The sequence below is a fragment of the Ascaphus truei genome, chromosome 8 (assembly GCF_040206685.1).
Source record: "Ascaphus truei isolate aAscTru1 chromosome 8, aAscTru1.hap1, whole genome shotgun sequence".
NCBI classification, from domain to species: domain Eukaryota; kingdom Metazoa; phylum Chordata; class Amphibia; order Anura; family Ascaphidae; genus Ascaphus; species Ascaphus truei.
This window is the reverse complement of record NC_134490.1, coordinates 73,978,898-73,992,464: the sequence shown is the minus strand read 5'-3', so window position 1 is coordinate 73,992,464 and position 13,567 is coordinate 73,978,898. Positions and strand designations below refer to the sequence as shown.

General features: G+C 47.7%; 1 long non-coding RNA gene across 1 annotated transcript; it reads right to left on the bottom strand.

The window, feature by feature from the left end:
- Positions 1-2,335: 2,335 nt before the first annotated feature.
- On the bottom strand, positions 2,336-5,464 carry LOC142501991 (uncharacterized). The gene is made up of 3 exons (XR_012803618.1): positions 4,188-5,464; positions 3,935-3,968; positions 2,336-2,637 (listed from the first exon to the last, which is right to left on the bottom strand). It is a non-coding gene; the product is annotated as an uncharacterized LOC142501991 (long non-coding RNA).
- Positions 5,465-13,567: the final 8,103 nt, after the last annotated feature.

The window sequence follows — 13,567 nt, the reverse complement described above, 5'->3', positions numbered from 1 at the left end:
ATGACTGAGGAGTGTATACAGAAATACGTACTTATCAATATAAATATAGCCACGCATATTGTGATAAGCAGATATACCGCATCGGTATATAACATAGCCCGCAAGTCATTAAATCACTATATATTAGTATACCTCATTTGTTTTATATATATATATTATCACCTAATACTTAAGAACTCATTTATTCTGCACTATCGCAACTGGAATAACACGGCTATTTCCGTTTTATACATATATTTATATATATTTTTTTATTACTTAACTAAGTATTTTTTTATATGTATATATGTATGTATTCATACAATGAGTGGCGTATATGGATAGATGAACGTGCTAACATACTACACACACATTTATATATATACACCAATTAATACTGATCAATAGCTGACAATGTGACGTCACAGATTACTCTCAGTTCCCATGAGCTCTCCACTGTGATTTGGTGACACCCGATGACCTCACTATGCACTGTGCTCTGCTAGGCTCTACACTGTGCTGCGGTACAGAGCTTTCTGAGGTTGTGTGACATAAATGGACCCACTTTTGTGTGTGCCTGCTTATATCACACCTATTGCACTGCGTATAGCATGCACACACATCTGCGTATATTACACACACTGTTCTGCATCTATATATTATGTATCGTTCTGCGTATATCACACAGACACTGCTCCGTACACAGATATATATATTACTCTGCAGATATATACATTGCTCTGTATACAGATAAATATATGCTGCTCTGTGCACACACACATATAAATAAATGTAGGCAACACAAGGCAAGACACACTGTCCCCAGACAGGTTTATGCAATTTATAAAAACAAACACACAGAACTGTGTTTTTACTGTGTATTTTTGTCATATTGGATGTGGCATTGGGCTTCTCTGTCGCTTATGCAATTTATACACTGCTCTGCACACTGATATTTATATGGACAAATGCATACACTTCTGCACACAGATATATACATTGTTCTGGTCACAAATATATACACTGTTCCGCACACATTTACTGTACATCGCTCCGCAGTGCATTGCAGGCCTCACAATGCTCTGCGAGCTGCGCTCTCACTCATGCTGTGTTCCACGTTATGAGACTTCTGACTGAAACGTGCCTTCTGGAACGTGCCGTCTGTGACAGAGCTGGCCCCTCCCCCTGATGATGTATAGCCCCTCCTCCATGGGCTGGTGATGTCACACACGTCTATGTGACATGAAAGTCCCCACCCCTGGTTCGCTGCCAAATCACAGGCCAGAAACAGGGGGTGGCCATTTTAAAATGCTTCCTTAACTGCATGGAGCCAGAGTCTGGCAGGGGAGGGGTTAATAGAATGATGCTCTGCAGGGCTCCAATAATAATACATGTCTCCCACTAATCAAAGCAGAGCGTTGCAGTATTAACCCCTCCCCAGCTGCAGAGCAGTTTATTTATCAAATGTTTTACCAGGAAGTAGTACATTGAGAGTTACCTCCCGTTTCAAGCTTGTCCTGGGCACGGAGCCATGATGACAAATACATGGTTACATGAAGTGAACAGAGGTTATACATTCACTTCACAGACATTTCATGCACAGTTAGAGATAACATGAATTGGGGCGTATGTAACAGTCACGGAACTTAGCCTGGTGGCGGCTGTGAGAGCCTCAGGTAGGGAGTTCCAGGTGTGAGGGGAGGAGGAGGAGGAGGACTACTTTGTTGATCCTTGGGACCGTAAACAGTCTTTTGGAGCCAGATCCTGCGTGACAAGTGCTGGGTGTGGTAGGGGTGAGGAGCTTGCTCAGATTGGTGGGTAGTAAAGCCAGAAAGTATTTGAAGGCAAGACAGGAAAATTGTACTTTGCGCCTGAACTCAAGGGAAAGCCAATCTAGATCATGGAGCATTTCGCAGTGATGTGTGTTGTAGTTACATTGTGGGTTTGGGGTGCTGTACCATATACTGTGCCCCCATAGTCTATAATTGGCATCTGCTGTGCAATATGCTCTCTGACCAGCTGGCTTAGGGAGGATTTGTTCCTATAAAGTACACCTAGTTTGGCATAGGCTTTGCATGTCAGGGTATCAATGTTCAACCCAAATGTTAAATGGGAGTCAAACCATATGTCCAGACCGGTGTTAGAGTTAGTTCTGATCTGTAACTGTTGTTGGTAGCTTTAGAAATTTAATCTTAGTCCCAAATCCCATTGTTACAGTTATGTCAGTGTTTAAAAACAGTTTGTTTTGGGATGATTATTGCATCATAAACCTCTGCCATCTGCAGAGCATCGCACCATAAACCCCCGCCACCCGCAGAGCATCGCACCATAAACCCCCGCCACCCGCAGAGCTTCACATCATAAACCCCCGCCACCCGCAGAACATTGCAGCATAAACTCCTGCCAACATGCAGTGTATTGCAGCATCAAACCCCACCGCCGCAGAACATCGCATCATTAACTCCCTCCACCCGCAGAGTATCGCAGCATTAACATCTCCCCCGCTGCAGAGCGTTGCTCCGTTATTCCTCCTCTGCTGTCCATGTCAGAATAGGACGGTGACCTCCTCTCAGGTCTCTGTCACTATTCTTGGCCTCCCTGAGGAATGTGAGCGTCTGAAGGGCAGCGTCTTAATATAGAGCCGACCGCAGGCATGACCTTTAAATAAAGGTCAGACAGGTGAGGGGGACCGCAGAGGACAAGGATGGGAGGGGGGAGGTCAGAGAGGAGGGGGGAGGGGTCAGAGGTGGGGGAATCAGATGGGACATGGGAGATCAGTGAGAACAGAGCCATATACACAATATATCGCTTGACATTCTGCTATACACCCTGACCTGTATACTGATACATACTGCCTAGTGATATATACACCCTGATCTGTATACTGATACATACTGCCTAGTGATATATACACCCTGCTCTGTATACTGATACATACTGCCTAGTGATATATACACCCTGATCTGTATACTGATACATACTGCCTAGTGATATATACACCCTGCTCTGTATACTGATACATACTGCCTAGTGATATATACACCCTGCTCTGTATACTGATACATACTGCCTAGTGATATATACACCCTGCTCTGTATACTGATACATACTGCCTAGTGATATATACACCCTGATCTGTATACTGATACATACTGCCTAGTGATATATACACCCTGCTCTGTATACTGATACATACTGCCTAGTGATATATACACCCTGATCTGTATACTGATACATACTGCCTAGTGATATATACACCCTGCTCTGTATACTGATACATACTGCCTAGTGATATATACACCCTGCTCTGTATACTGATACATACTGCCTAGTGATATATACACCCTGCTCTGTATACTGATACATACTGCCTAGTGATATATACACCCTGCTCTGTATACTGATACATACTGCCTAGTGATATATACACCCTGATCTGTATACTGATACATACTGCCTAGTGATATATACACCCTGATCTGTATACTGATACATACTGCCTAGTGATATATACACCCTGCTCCGTATACTGATACATACTGCCTAGTGATATATACACCCTGCTCCGTATACTGATACATACTGCCTAGTGATATATACACCCTGCTCCGTATACAGTATGCTGTATAGTCAGAGGCGGAACTAGGTATATTTGCACCCGGGCAAGTTCCATCAACTATGCCCCCTTCCTTTCCACCCACCCCGCTCCCCACCCCGCTCCCACCCCGCTCCCCACCCCGCTCCCCATCCCGCTCCCCCCCTGCTCCCCCCCTGCTCCCCCCCCTGCTCCCCACCCCGCTCCCCACCCCGCTCCCACCCCGCTCCCCACCCCGCTCCCCCCCGCTCCCCACCCCGCTCCCACCCGGCTCCCCATCCCGCTCCCACCCCGCTCCCCACCCTGCTCCCCATCTCATCATTTATAGAGCCCAAGGCAAAACAATCCTGTAACTGTTACCTGTATTTGTGAATCTTTTGTATTTCGGTGGGACCTGTGTTTGGGATACAAATTGCAGGTTAACTTTTGTTCTTGATTAAAATGAAATAAAACAGAATAAATAACCCTCTCCTTCCTCCCTCTCCCCCACTCTCTTGCTCCCACCTCTCCCTCTCCTCTCTTGCCGCCCTTTTCTCTCTCTCTCTGTCCCCCCTTTCCTTACACCCCCCCTTTCTCTCCCATCCACTATAATTCTGTCCCCCCGGGGCCCTACCTGTGGAGCGGAAGGGGGTGGTCCATCTTGGCAGACGGGGCCCCAAGAAGCAGCCGATATCAGAGGTTGGCACCACTTCGCCGTCAGGACCGGGACAGATGTCCCCTGTCTCCTCTCAAGTACAATGTAAGAAATGTACAAGCTACGAAAGAAAAACTCCTATTTCTCGTTTAATGAACATGAAGCTCCCGCTGCGGATCTGGCCCTCGTTGTCATAATACAGTGGCATCAATTTAGTTAACATCAGTTGATTGTCTACATTGTGCTTCTTATATAGTGTTAATCAGGGGCAGATTGGAGTTGAAATGGTGCCCGGGGCATTTCACTTACCTGCTGTCCCTCCTCCAGCGGCGTCTTGTGATGTCACAGGACGCTGCGTTGTCATGATGACGATGGAGCACGGCCGCTCGAGAAAAAGTAAGTGTCAACAGAGGCCCCGCGCTCTGCCCCGGCAATCATTTTCCTTGTTGTGGGGAAGAGCGCGGGGCCTGTGCAACCGCGATACATAGCGCAGCACCGGCCCACGGCGGGCATGCGGAGGCCCAGTGTGGGCAACCCTCCCCTGGTGTTAATCTACATAACAGGCCTACAACTGTGCAAATGTTCATGGGGATTAAAACCGAAATTGAATGGAGCTCATGACATTGTCCCGCCAGATGTCACAAACATATCCTCCTACAGCGCAGAATATCAGCGTTCCGCAGGATTCAATGGCAGGGTAGTGTACGTGGGGTGACCCCTGCTGGTGCTCCACTCCCCCCCCCGCTGGTCCTCTGCCCCCGCTCGTGCGTGCTTCTGCACCCCGCTGATCCTCCTCTCACATCTCGCTTGTGCGCGCCTCCGCACCCCACAGTAGGGTCCACGCAGGCCCCACACCCCCCAAGGTAAGGTGTGGGAGGGCGTTATTACAGGGAAGGGGGGTTTATGGGGAGAGGCGTTTTGTGGGGATAGGGTTTTTTGGTGGTGGAGGGTGTATTGTAGGGGTGGGGGTTTTTGTGTTGGAGGGGAAGTATGTGTATTGTGGGGGAGGGGGCACTGTGTGTGTATTGTGGGGGTGGGAGGGCGCAGTGTGTGTGTGTATTATGGGGGAGGGGGGGCAGTGTGTGTATTGTGGGGGAGGGGGGAAAGGATGGGAAAGAGGATGAGCGGGAGTGTGTGTCAGAGATAGAGAGAGAGAGAGAGAGAGAGATAGTGTCATTGTGTCAGAGAGCGTAGTCTGACTCTCTGTCTCCTCCTCCACCCCCTCCCTCTCAGGGCCATTCTGTTTCTTCTTCTTTAGATGGGGATGGAGAGAGAGGGAGAGAGGGGGAGGGGGGGAGAGAGGATGGATGGATGGAGAGAGAATGGAGAAGAGATGGGGAGAGGCGATGGGGATGGGGATGTGGATGGGGGAGAGACATACCAGCGACGGTTACATTTTTTATGAGAAAAGTGTACGCTTAGGTTAGTGACTATGTCATTTATTTTGTCCTATGCGGCCCGAGTCTTGCAGTCGGATTTAAGAATTGCCCCCCAAGCTAATCTGAGTTCGACGCGCCCGGTGTAGGTGATTGTGAAGATCAATTTCCCGTTTGCTCAAACGTACTAAGTCATAGTAGGCTTTGACATCGCATTATTGATCACAAACCACCACTCAAACAGGATGGTAACCAATGCAAACTCCTATTAAAACGAGATTCGTTTTTTGGTCCCCCGGAGGATTAAGGGAATACCTATGTTACCGTTCCTGGCCATAGTGTGGCTCTGTGTCTGACATCGAGCATGTAACGGTCTCGGTGAATATATAGCGATTCTATAATCATGTTTTTCTTTCATAGGCTGCATATGAGGTGCCTTGCAGAGCTGTACCCTCCCCCCACCTGTCCCATGTAAGCGGGGTTGCTCCGGATACCCCCGCTTGTAGAAAATTATGGGTTTATGATGCAGCTGCTTTCCCTCAACCGGGTATGCAGCGTTGTTAACTGCACGATTATATAAATGTATCTTTCTTTATAGCCCTTAGGGGTATTTACACAGAATTTTGCCTAAGGTTTCAAATAGAGCGATGCTTCATCATTGGTGAACCATGTACATCTTTGTGTACTTTGCGCTTTAGTGGGACACCCATTTTTGCCTAATACGTCGGATTACCCCACTTTTATAGTATGGAACACTTGAACGGATTTGTCCACCACTAGGGGCGCATCATGCCAGGGAGCAGCACTGCAGTATGTTCGGCACCCAAGCACCGGACATTACATGGGCTGCTCACTGACCCCACCACACTCTGTACCTGAGGACTTGCTTCACTCCACAGAGAGATGCAGTATGTTACACACTGATCCGCTATTCTCGCAGGATGGACGTGACCACACGGAGTGCCACCATCAGTCCCATGTCACCAAAAGCCTACATTAGTGTTTGTAGATTTCGGGTTAAGTTTGGGGTACGTCTGTAAACTTGGATAATTTTTTTTTTGACTACCATTGTGGTCGGTGATCTTTCTAACCAAGATTCATACACGTGCAGGACATTCTTTGCTACCTTTTGCAGCTTGCAGTAACGGGAAGTGTTGAGCCCGACCTGCTTCAACACGTAGTTGTATCTCACTCCCTATGCCAGGGGTGGCCAACTCCAGTCATCAAGGGCCACCAGCAGGTCAGGTTTTAAGGATATCCCTGCTTCAGCACAGGTAGCTCAGTCTTTGACGGAGTGGGGATATCCTTAAAACCTGACCTGGTGGTGGCCCTTGGAGACTGAAGTTGGCCACCGACTAGCACCCTCTCTATCCACCTTTAAGACCCACCTTAAGACACACTTGCTTAAAGAAGCATATGAATAGCACTGTGGATATTACTAGACACATGATACATAAGGCTAAGGCCCCGCTCCCAGAGTCAGCGCACCCGCACTGCTGACAGGCGGTGCGCTGAGATACACAGACCGCGATATGCGGTCTGTAGGGAGCGGGAGCCGGAGCGGGAGGTGGGCGGGTGGTGGGCGGTTTGACAGGGAGGGGGGGCGTGGCTTGAGCGGAGGGACCCGCTACTCTCCCCCCCTCCCTCCACGGACTCGGGCTGGAGCTGGAAAGTAAGTTTAAACACACACACGCAGGCACTCATTCATATACACACACACGCGCACACACACACACACAGGCAGGCACTCACGCACTCATACACACACACACACGCGCGCACACACAGGCAGGCACTCACGCACTCATACACACATGCGCGCACACACGCGCAGGCACTCACGCACTCATACACACACGCGCGCACACACACACACACACAGACAGAGGCAGGCACTCACGCACTCGGGCACACACATACACACACAGACAGGGACACACACACAGACAGGTACTCACCTGCTTTCACTCCACACTCCTCCCCGCTCCCCGAAGCCTCTCCTCCTCCCGAAGCCTCCCCTCCCCATTGGCTCACAGCCACACACGTCACGCGTCAACGCTAGGAAACACCATTCTCTGGTGTCTCCAGCGGCTGACGCGCCACAGCGTGTAGTCAGCTGTGCAGCCAGTGGGGACCGGGACCGGCTCGCGAGGATTCCCCTGCTGGTGGGGAACTCGCTACATTGCCGCCCGCGCCAACGAGCGCAGTGGGACCGAGGCCTAAAGCTTGGCCCCCTGCAGACGCACTTACCAAAATTCCCTCCTACTGTGTCTGTACGTTCTCCCTACCTACCAATTAGACTGTAAGCTCCTCGGAGCAGGGACTCCTCTTCCTAAATGTTACGGTTGTCTGAAGCACTTATTCCCATGACCTGTTATTTATATTTATTATTTTTTATTTATGATTACCATGTGTATTACTACTGTGAAGCGCTATGTACATTAATTGTGCGATACAAATAAAGACATACAATACAATGTATATATGTGTATGGCATACTCAGCTATGTTTTGCAGTTTGCTGTAACAGGACGTGTTGAGCCAGATCTATTTCAGCCTTTTGCTGATTAATACGCATTGTGTTTTACACTTTGTCATACGTAAGAGTCGCGTTCTATTAGTTTTATCTCCTTTACAGGGACATGTAAGTGTGCCTACAACATTTTACCTGCTTTGCTGCTTCCACTAACAGGCAGTGTTGAGCCAGACCCGTCTCAGCACATTGCTCTATATGTCCCCGCACGCCCCTTGCTTTCTGACATGTTTTGCAGCACCGTTTCACATTGTTATATGCTTGATCTGTTTCCCGCGCCGTTGTCGCATATCCTTACACAATTCGGGCACACGTGCCCTGAATAACACCTCTGGAGGGCTGAGTATTGCTTTATCTATCTGAATAAGGAAAGGACACATTTTGGTTTTTCATTTTCACCTTGATGATTCTCCCGCATTTAAATGGCGCCTTCGACCTTTGTCTGTATACCGGGACACTATAGCAGGTCCCAGCAGGCCATTTACCACGGTTGCTTAGCAACCCTGGCAGTGGTGAGTGGCAGCATTCTTTCCCCGTCCCCTTTTTTGTACGCAAGGTGGGGGGAGGGTACAAAGGGTTTGTTTGGTGCACTGTGTCTTTGTCTTGGGAAAGGCTCCTGAGTCCAAAATGTCAACACTGTACTTTAATTAACTTTTTTGCTTTTTTTAATAAAAACAGAACATTGCCTGTTCTCACCATTTTTAACACGCACGGAAACCAGGCCTCCTTTTATTTATATTCGTATCTTGCAGAAAAATCACCACATTTCATGAGAATTTGAGCAATTTTAGGTCTGTCGCAGTAGATTATTATAGTTACAAATTATTTGATAATCTAATAATTATTCTTTGGAATTGGTGACGGCGTGATGACCTCATCAAGCGCATAGTTACAAAATGGCGTTTAGTGAAGAAGATAAGCACGTTATAAAGTGCTTGACAGAGCAAAAACGATGGTCCAAAACATACTGGCATCCCATGTTTCCTGATAAAGAATGGTCGCTAGGAGGACTGAAAAAAGTCATTAGTAAAACAACGTATCGTTCAGGAGCGGGAGCCGCTGGATCAGCGCACTATCGATTATGCAAACAGATACTGGCGTTCTCGTCCTCAGGCGTGCGTTTCAGCAGAACGAAGATATTTTGAACACACTAAACTCAAACTTTATAATAACCTTAGTGTTTCAGATTAGATTACGAATTTAACACATTCACGAGCTACGAAGGAAAAACTCCTATTTCTTGTTTAATGCACATGGACCTGCCGCAGCGTATCTTGTACTTGTTTTCATAATGCTGTGACATCAATTGAGTTATCAGTTGATTGTCTGCACATTGTGCTTCTTATACAGTGTTAATCTGTAGAACAGACCTACAATTGAGCACATTTTCATGGGGATTGAGTGAGAAATATATAAAATGCCAAAATAACAAAAACGGGTCCCTTTTTCTGAACGAGGTGTACATATATGTAAAATAGATGATCACATTATCCCGCCAGATGTCACAAACACCCTTTCACAGCGCAGAATATCAGCGTTTCGGTAGGATTCAATGGCAGTGTTGGTTGCAGGATATTGTAAAAGGGATGACACAGCGTGGACCCAGATATTAACCCTTTGGGTGCTCCAGGAGATGCCTTAAGGGCCGGCCCGGCAGAAATCCCTATGACAGGCAATGTCACACAGTGCTTGTTTTCCGCCTCCATTCACGTTACCGGGGCCAGGTGCCACCACGCGATCACTACCCCCAATTCACGGAAGACCGGTGGCAATCATACAGTGTTTTTCTGGCACCCACAGGGTTAATGAGACACTCAGAATTAGGCGTGCCACCCAGGCTATTTAAATCAGTGCTAAAAGTATATTTTAATTATTTAGCCTTGTTACAGTATCCCAACATCTCATACCACAAGAGGGAATCAATCAGTCTCCCCCACTAGAAATAGAATTTGATGAAAGATTAGCACTGCTGCTCTCTCCCCTCTGTATAACCACAGATCCCCTCTGTATAACCACAGATCCCCTCTGTATACCCACAGATCCCCTCTGTATACCCACAGATCCCCTCTGTATAACCACAGATCCCCTCTGTATAACCACAGATCCCCTCTGTATAACCACAGATCCCCTCTGTATACCCACAGATCCCCTCTGTATACCCACAGATCCCCTCTGTATAACCACAGATCCCCTCTGTATAACCACAGATCCCCTTTGTCCCTTCGGTTTCCTTCATATCTAGTATCCCCACAACCGGTTTGCATTTTCTCTCTGAATTCACCCAGACCATCTGTTTAGAGTTAGACACTAATCCACGAATTCCTCACATGGTCCCGTAACCCAGGGGTGCGCAATATTTCTCCCGTGCGCCCCCTGCCGGCTCCCCCCCCCCCTTGCTCGCGCGCCCCCTCCTTACCTTGGCCCCGGCGTTCTGACGTCACTTGATGCCGCGTTGCCATGGCGACGCATCACCAGAAGCCGTCTGAGCCAAGGTAAGGCCGCAGGCCCAGTGCCTTCTACAGCGCACACGCCGAGTCGTGCGCTGCGCGAACAAACACCGCCCCTCAATGGGGCTGGGCCCAGTATGCACCTTTGCGCGGAATGTGCAGCCGCGCTGTACTACACTTTTTCACAAAGCCATTGGAATTACAATTTGTGACTGAGGGGTGGCCACGCCGTCAGTTCAGCCGATGAGTGCGAACCAGCCGCATGAGGTCATGGCCACTCCCCCCGCGCGTCGCAATCTCCTGCATCTTCTCACAGACCGCAGATCGCGGGGCGCTACAGTGACACTGGGACCACGGCCTAACGTACCTTACATAGGTCTTCGCCGCTCCCCCGGCATTTAATTTAAATGCCTTCGGGAAGAGCACGCGGCCTCTGTAAGCACCACACCCCCGAGAAAATCTCACTCCCTCCTGGGGGGCGCAGCCCCCAGTTTGCACACCCCTGCCTTAACCTTCCCCCTCCAGCTTCAGAGCAGACCTCTTATTCTAGGACTTCTCTAAAACAAGCATTGCTCAAATACATTGTTTGAACCCTTCATACATCTGAACAGTTCAATCGGAGCCTTTTCTCTTCCACGTGTACAGCTCGGAGAGGTGGGGGAGAAACGTGGAGAAGCCCTTTACTCTTTCCTATTAAGATAGAGGTAAGCATGACACATCATACGTAGAGGCGCAGTATGTGGTTTGTAACAAGTAAGCCTGTCTGGAAACCTGATTTTTAAAAGGAAGCTGATTAAGACACCAGCTCTTTCTACTACAATTGGAAGAATGGCAACATTTTTCTAGTATATTTTCTTTGCTCATATTATGTTCCCTCTTTCTCACACTCGTGTGTACAGCCGTTTTTAAGATGATTTGAGCATGAAATCAATCTAAATCAATTCTTAAGTTTGGGCTGCTCCTTGTGAATAATACGAGTAAATAAATTGCTTTGCCAGCCTCTCCAGTGGAGGACCTGCCCTGCAGCAGCAGCAGATCCAGTCCCTCAAATGCATTGCAGCAGTGCCATCTAAATCTGCAGATAGTTACACAGTAGATGAGGTTGAAAAAAGAAATACATCCATCAAGTTCAGCCTATGCTAAATTTAGACGACAGATACTTTATACTATATTTATACTCACAGTATATTGATCCAGAGGAAGGCAAACAAAAAAAAACCCCAGTGACATATCTAATGATATCTCATAAGGGGAGAAATAAATTCCTTCCTGGCTCCAAATATTGGCAATCAGATTTCTCTCTGGATCAACATCCTTCTCATATTTACTTATTTGTTAAATCTCTGTATACCATTCCTTTCTAAAAAGATATCCAACTTTTGTTCTTTTTTAACATATCTATTGTATCTGCCACCTGAATTCCACATTGTAACTGCCTTTACTGTAAAGAACCCTTTCCTTTGTTGCTGGTGAAATCTCCTTTGACCCAAAGTTGTTTGTACTGCCCTTGGGATGAAAAGTTATTTTGAAAACTCCTTGTATTGTCCCAGAATATATATGTATATAGTTATATCTCCTGTTAGACGCCTCTTTTCTTTTTTTTTCAACAATAATTTTTTTATTGGGTGTATGGTACATGTACAACACAGTCTAACAACACACTGTCTTATATTTCTGCCCACACTTTCCCTTATTTTTGCGTGTGAACCAACGTGACTCACATGACATACAACAACGACACTTGGAGGGGGGGAAGGGGAGGAAGGGGGGGGATCCGCACGCAGAGCTCAGGACTCGTTATCCTTTTTGATCTTCGCTTCGTGGCAAAGAAGGCATTCTCCTCGGGTTCCAGGCCCATGAGTAGTGCAGTGTGAATTCTTGTCAGCCCTACCTGTCCTCTTCCCCATTAATATCTGTGCTGGCACTTCAAAGGAGAATGCATCTCAGGCTATCATTGCAGTATAGTGGCGGCATCTACCCCGGGGATATCAGATTGGGCCAGCCACGGAGCCCAGACTTTTAGAAATTTTGTGCCGGTGTCATTAACCAGACTCGTCAATTGTTCCATCCGGCACCCGTACCACATTCTATTCCTAATTTTCGTGATTGTGGGTAAATCTGGCTGCTTCCACAATGCTGCGATTTCGCGCCTCAGGGCTGTTGCGAAATGTGCAACCAATTTATGCGCTGGTCCGCTTAGCCCATGGGTGCGTCTGCCTAGCAAGAACAACCAGGGGTCCAAGGGGACCGCGATTCCGAGAATTCTCTGCAGCCAATTTCTAATCTCCTCCCATATCGGGGCCACCTTGGTGCAGTTCCACAGCATGTGCAGCAAGTCTGCTTGTTCCCCACATTGTTTCGGGCACAATGGAGGGTAATCCTTCACAAACTTAGCCAATCGTATTGGGGTGAGATACCACCTCATCAGGACTTTATATGCATTCTCCTTTAAGGTTGTGCATATAGAGCTTTTTGCCGCTGCCAGTACAATGGTGTCCCAGTCTGCGTCTTCTAGCGTCTCCCTTAAGTCCAGTTCCCATTTAGTTCTATAGCTAAGTTTAAAGTCATCAGCTGTTCCAGGACAGACCACCTCCCTGTAAATCCTAGAAGTCCCGTGGTGTCCGTCCCTCTCGAACACAGCTGCTCAAAATTTGTGCGCCTGGGGCGTTTTGCGGTTTGTGTAAAATGCTCGTATTTGGAGGTATCTAAAAAATTCGGAGTTTGGCAACTCGCTTTCTGATTTAATTTATTCAAACGTTTTTATAGAGCTTCTACCCTCCAAATGTAAGAGCCTCGTGAGGCCCTTCCGTTTTCATATTGCTAGGTTCTTGTCCGATAGGCCCGGAGCGAAATCAGGGTTCCCCACAAACAGGGTCATTTAAGGTGTCTTGTTGTAAGGTCAAATCTATACCTTGTAGCCTCCCAAGTTGCTAACGAGCCGCTCAGCGCGGCTTATTGTACACCAATGATCTTAATTACCTTTTTTGGCAGCCAAATTAGGTCC